The sequence below is a fragment of the Pseudophryne corroboree genome, chromosome 5 (assembly GCF_028390025.1).
Source record: "Pseudophryne corroboree isolate aPseCor3 chromosome 5, aPseCor3.hap2, whole genome shotgun sequence".
In the NCBI taxonomy this organism is placed as follows: domain Eukaryota; kingdom Metazoa; phylum Chordata; class Amphibia; order Anura; family Myobatrachidae; genus Pseudophryne; species Pseudophryne corroboree.
The window spans coordinates 115,294,437-115,301,320 of record NC_086448.1 but is presented as its reverse complement, the minus strand read 5'-3'; the positions used below and the strand labels follow the sequence as shown (position 1 = coordinate 115,301,320).

At 41.4% G+C, this 6,884-nt stretch overlaps 1 pseudogene; it reads left to right on the top strand.

The window, feature by feature from the left end:
* Positions 1–5,812: 5,812 nt before the first annotated feature.
* Positions 5,813–5,930, top strand: LOC134930124 (5S ribosomal RNA; annotated as a pseudogene).
* The last annotated feature ends 954 nt before the right edge of the window (positions 5,931–6,884 follow it).

Here is a 6,884-nt window from a genome sequence, read left to right as displayed (position 1 = left end):
CTAGCCCTTTCCTGACTCTGGGTGCACCACCAGATAATAATAAGAGATTATCTCCGTACAAATGTATACTGGTCCTGATAAACACATGTAATTGTGCAATACTGGTGCGGAATCATCAACCTTCCTGGTAAACCTGTAATTTTGCTGATCCTAGATCAGTTTCCGATTCCTGCACAGTTTAACTAATTCACAAATCTACTCAGTGGTTGGTGGATCTTCTCTTCCCTTACCACTGGTCTGGATCAACTCAGTATCCACCAGAACATCAGAATAGTCTATAATGTCCTCATTTTCCCTAAAAACTGAACTTACCAGACGTAGAAATACTGAGGGTTTTGGAGATCTCTTTTCTGAAATTGGAGATCCAGAAAGCTCGACTATCGATTGGAGGGGCCCATTAACCAAACTCCAGAAAACACTACAAAGGAGAATACGACTTACTTGGGACATTACCACTCTCGAGAATTATAATAAACATAAAATCGTACCCAGAGGCCTCAGACCCAGGATCTTTCCCTCTTTTCCCTTAGCCACAGACAATCTGAAGGAGGAATGGGAAAACACCCTTCTCAAATGTTCCAGTGAATTGATACATATACTCATCAAACACGACACCCTGATCCTGGATCAGGTAGAAAAAGAAATAGAGGAGGTCGGAAAAAGTCTGGAAAAGTGGGAAAAGGATCTCTCGTTCCAATCTACGTTTGAAAAACACAAGAGAGACCTGGAGATTTATGAGAGAAACATCATAGAACGCAAGCGGAACAAACTACAAAGGGACAAACGGGATTTTTCTCAGGGCAATCAATTTCGTTGGAACACACAGCCCCCGAAGCACAGAGAGAGAAAACCAAAAGAGGATTACACTTTCTCCGAGTTCGAATCATCCAATAGCGAAGATTCAGCAAACGAAGTGACGGACGCCCCACGTACCCACTATATCCCAGAGGATAGAGAGGACTCACCTTATTTTTTAGGTCGGGGCCAGAAAACAAGAGGAAGAACCAGACCAGGAGGCCAATACGGAGGGGGAGAAAGAAGAGACAGAGGAAGGAACAACAATTGGGACACCCCACGGTCCTCGAGGTATCCGGAGCGACAGAGGAAGGCTCGATAAATCAATCCACCATGCATCATCTAAAGATCATAAACCTATCTGAGAGAATACTCACCCCAGAACAAACTAAGGTCCTAAGCAAGGGATTATCTTTTTCACCATCCAAACCGTTTAATAGATTCCTGTGGGAGAAAGATCTGAGAATGTATGGGAGAAAATTACTCCTAAAGAAATTCTTCAAGAAACAAGATCCTACACAAGCTCTGGCCGACAATGATCCCATCTGGGACACGGAAGATTTGGGCATGATTGAAATTCTAGAAGAACTTCAACTGGAATCCGGGCTGGAAACGACTAGTAAACGTCGTCCTATATGCAAAGGAAAATCGACTTTCTTTCCCCCCGACAATAATAGCCCAGAAATTAGAGTCTTTATGGATATGGTATCCCGAGAATTTGACACAATTCAAAAGAAAAATCGCAATAGACTTCATTTCTTTCCACCAAATTTGGATGCAGGAGAAAAAGCAGCATTAAAAGAAATACAGGAATGGAAGGAGGTAATAATAAAACCCTCAGACAAAGGAGGGAACATAGTCCTTTGGCCGAGCAAGATGTATGTCACAGAAGCACTTCGTCAGTTAAAACAAACCACCTGCTACCAACGACTACTGAGCAACCCCACATCACGATTCTTGAAGGAATACACTGGATTAATAGAAGAAGCTCTAACCACGGGAACGATCACCAAACAAGAACACAAATACCTGGCCGTACAGAATCCAAAAACACCGACCTTCTATCTTCTCCCCAAGATACATAAAGATCTAAAAAAACCACCGGGCAGACCCATCATGTCTGGCAATGGCGGTCTCTTGGAGCAGCCAAGTCGCTTTCTAGACTTACACCTCCGGGATTATGTTCTTCAACTACCTTCATATTTGAAGGACACATCGGATCTTCTGCGCAAAATTCACAATATCCCTTTTGAGGATAGCTTCCACCTTGTGACTCTGGATGTCGAAGCGCTATACACCAGCATCGACCACCAGGCAGGTTTAAGGGCCACCAAGTACTTCTTGGATGGAGGAGAGAAAAGTACCTTTAATGATCTCCTATATTCCCTATTAGCCTTTGTATTACAGAAGAACTATTTTACGTTTCAAGAACAATTTTACCTCCAAATTAGGGGTACCGCTATGGGGGCAGCATGTGCACCAACGTATGCGAACCTCTTTCTTGGGTGGTGGGAAAAGATGTCTGTGTTTACAGATAACAATGACAAATACACAGTACACATCATCCTATGGCTGCGATACATAGACGACATATTTGTCATCTGGGATGGAGAATCTGAGTTACTTCTGGAATTTATTCAAATTCTCAACACAAACAATCTGAACTTGAAATTAACGCATACCATCAGCCAAGATCGGATAGCCTTCCTGGATGTCCACATATATAAATCCCCCAAAGGATATCTGGCAACTGAATTGTACAGAAAAGAAACCGCAACCAATACTCTATTATTCCAAACGAGCGCACATTTCCCACCAACGGTGGAAAATATTCCCAAGGGAGAATTCTTAAGACTCAGACGCAATTGCTCTGAGGAAGAGGTTTTCAAAGTTAAAAGCCGGGAATTGACAAAGCGATTACTAGAAAGAGGCTACAGTAAGCGCTCATTGAAGAAGGCATGTACCGGAGTAACCAAAATATCCAGAGATTCTCTGATCTTTCAAACCAAATTGACAACACCTCAGGAGAAGGATGAGAAGATCAGATTCATTGGGACTTTCTGTCCGGAATGGAGGCTAATTAAAAAGGCAATAGAAAAACATCTCCCCATTCTGAAATTAGACAGTGACCTAGCACCCTTCATAGACAACAGTATTCAGATGAGTTGGAGGAGAGCAAAGAACATCAAAGATCTCCTAGTCAGGAGTCACTTTCAGAAACCAAAGGTCAAATCAAATACACCAACGGGCTCCTTCCCCTGCGGACATTGCAAGGCTTGTTCCCTCATATCGAAGACTACCTCTGTGATTGACCGTTTTGGAGATCCCATTCAGATCAAACATTTCTTTAACTGCAGCACTCAAGGAGTCATATATTGTATAGAGTGCAACTGCAATTTAAAATACGTCGGGATGACGACAAGAAAACTGAAAGAACGCATATTGGAACATGCAGGAAATTGTCGAAATGTCAATACAGATCTGACCAGGATGAAAAAACTGACTCCGGTGGCACGACACTTTCACTCCCATCACACGGACTTCTCAAAAGAATTTAAAGTGTTTGGTCTGGATAAAATTCAACTGGGAATAAGAGGAGGTGATATGACGAAAGAACTGCTCAAACGGGAAACAGAATGGATTTTCAAATTAAACACATACAAACCTCAAGGACTGAATGAAAGCATTAATTATAGTGCCTTCCTCTGAAAAATAACTATAACAACAAGAATAGTTTAACCATTACTACCAATTGCATAATAATAAAATTGTATAAAATTATTTCTTACCTATCCTGGCATTCACCCAAGTTAAGCAACCCTTTCTCAATAGGCACTCTCACTTTTAATTTTATATTTATATTTATATAAATGGTATATAATCAGCATCATATTTTTAACATCTCACTTATTTATCAAATATATATTTTTATTCACCCAATCACCCCATATATCTCTCTATCTCACACACAAACTAATACCCCACCATACACCTACTTTCCAAACCTAACACTAGCAATCCCCCCAATCCCCCCTTTCCCCACATTATTATTAATTAACTTTCCCAACACTTCCCCTTACTCACTACTAATCACCATACCCCACACTCCCCTCCCTACTTCACCCACATGGTACACAACAATATGGTTTTACACTCAGGCACTTTCCCCTCCCATTCCCCCCCCCCCCAACCCCCCCCCCCCCCTTCCCCCCGCACAATGCTGTCATATATTTGGCAAACCTGGCACAACACCTCAACAATAAAAACACTATGGTGGTCTTAATTTAATGTACATAAAGAAAATAATTTTTATTCAAATAAAGTTTAGAATTCAGAATTAATAGCTTCACAATTTTAATTTGATTTTTAGATTGCACTATTCATCCCCTCTCCCTATTCCTTACTTCCTTCTACTTACCCATGGGACCTCGCTACTGCTATCCAACACTAAATCACTTCTCTAACCGAGATATATAATTATAAGTATATGGCAGTAACATAATTGCTTATTCCGATGATCAATGACTAAGCAATAATCTAGCTCCATAACCAGAGCATCCCTCATTAATAATTCTTAATTAATTTTTAACCTTCCCGAAAACGAGACCGCCCCTCCACCCTCCTTGTCTCCAGCAAGCCTTAAAACCCATTTGGTTGCTCAGCAACCATACTCATAGAGCTAGGTTAGCAGAATGTGTACCGCTTCTCTTGCCGTCCAGGATCGGAGATCTCCGCCAGACACTGTTAGGTTGCTAGGCAACCACATATACAAATGCGGCCTCTGCCGATTTGATCGAGAGATGCATTCTCCACTAGAACCCTGTGTCATGCTCGACACTCACGAGCCAGGCACAACAGACTTCTCCTGCGTCCGGAAAGCCGAGGCTATTTAGAATCAGTCACCCGCGCTAAGTCCGTGTATGTCAGGTTGCCTAGCAACCGCATACACATACCTCACGAGCCAGGCACAACAGACTTCTCCTGTGTCCGGAAAGCCGAGGCTAATGAGAATCAGTCACCCTCGCTAAGTCCGTGTATGTCAGGTTGCCTAGCAACCGCATACACATACCTGGCGTGAGCCTACGATTGGTCATCTCTCCTTCCGGCCGGGACCTGGGACCTCCCCCTCACCCCGAATAGGCTGATGCTTCCAGGGTTGCCAAGCAACCCTACATACATACAGCTTCCGCCTAAACACAGCAGGAGCTGAACCTGCAATTAGGAAATCACAGCCATTGGCTGACTAATTAATACCAGGGCTTTTAAACCCTGCATCACGCCAGGATAGCAGCAATGGAAGTGAGCAAGCCCGTGGACACGGGTGAAACGCGTTTTCCTACCTAATTCCTATCCAATATGCAGTAAGGACCTTGATTCCTACAATATGCAAGAAGGATTCTGAACCAGGCATGCAAAAAGGTTCTCACACGGGAGAATATCTTTATTATCCTCACCCTTGACTGACCCAGGGACCTGGGCAGTAATTGGTATCACCTTTCATACTAATATAATAAATTTTATTTTTATCAGTTATTATAACTAATTGATAGCATATAAGATGATAGCCCTAGTCTTGATACATACATGTTATACCTGATATAATATTATTCTTTTTGCTCGTCAGACAATATTTGATACATTGTATCTGAGACCTCACTTGATAGCACCCTTGGATATATTACCTATATATTTAAATGAAAGTGTTTTGGATGAAATCCTCACCCAGAAAAGGGCATTTTTGCTGGGTTTTCAGTGTGAATATATACCATAGATAATACTGATGTGCAAACTTATCTGCAATTTTACATGCACATTTTGTCTATAAATTGCCTGAATCTATGCACTATGTTACTTTCTTATTTCTTATAAAGAATTCAATACCTTTTCTATTTTCGTGGACTCTCATCCATGATTCCTGGGAGCAATCCCAGGTCTAACAGGACAGCAGATCCACACTTCTTCCTTAAATCTATTAAATAGGTGCACTCTCATTGGTGAGTGGAACTCCTCATTCATAGGTTACTACCATACCTCACCGCTAGAGCCCAATCTCGTCTGATCTTGGAAGCAAAACGGTGATGGGCTGGGTCAGTATTTGAGGGGTGACCCTCAAAGAATACCCAGTGTAGTAATCTGAGGTTGTTCCAAATCAAAACTCGAATACCAACAGCAGTATCACCACTACTTCTTCCTTCCCATCTCATACAATTTTCTTGATTCTATTCAGGCAAGAACATCGGTATATCACCAATTTTTGGTCTCCTTAACCATCATCTTCTTAGGCGAGACTCAATAGAACCTAATCTTTTCAGTTCTATCCTATCAAGTACCCATTGAGGGCTTAAGTGGCTAAGACTAGACGAGATAGTTTATTTGGTACACATAATCCCGGTGTAACTGATACATATTTTTGCATGACCTATTTTGGTCCCATTAAAACAAGCACAGCTTGTACTGGTATGGCATGAGAACAGGTGTATGGTTAATATATCTACACCCCCATGCCAGTCTATATTGGGATAGATCAAACCAGGACATAACCCCATTTTTTGACTTGTTCCTCCTACAAATGCAATATGAGTGGATACGGACAATATTTTAATTAAATATAATAAAAATTGTATGTTTTAACAAATTTCATAAATACATACTTAATAAGAGTGCACCCAAAAAAGAGTCTTCTTTACTCTTCGTTTGCCAGTGTGACTGACCAGCAGTGACCACCAGTATATTGTCTGCCTGAAAAAGTTAAACACTCGTGTGGTGTTTTTTTTTTAATTCTATAAACGCATTCTGCTGACAGTGTCCAGCAGGTCCGTCATTCATTATATTCATTATATTTCTATCTTCTTCATACTAGTAGTTTAGGAGTCTGCAGTGCTGACAGTGTCCAGCAGGTCCGTCATTATATAATATATACCTGTCCTGCAGTAGTGATATATATATATTTTTTATATCATTATCATCCAGTCTATACTAGCAGACGCAGTACGGTAGTCCACGGCTGTAGCTACCTCTGTGTCGGCAGTCGCTCGTCCATAATTGTATACCTACCTGTGGTGGTTTTTTTTTTTCTATCTTCTTCATAC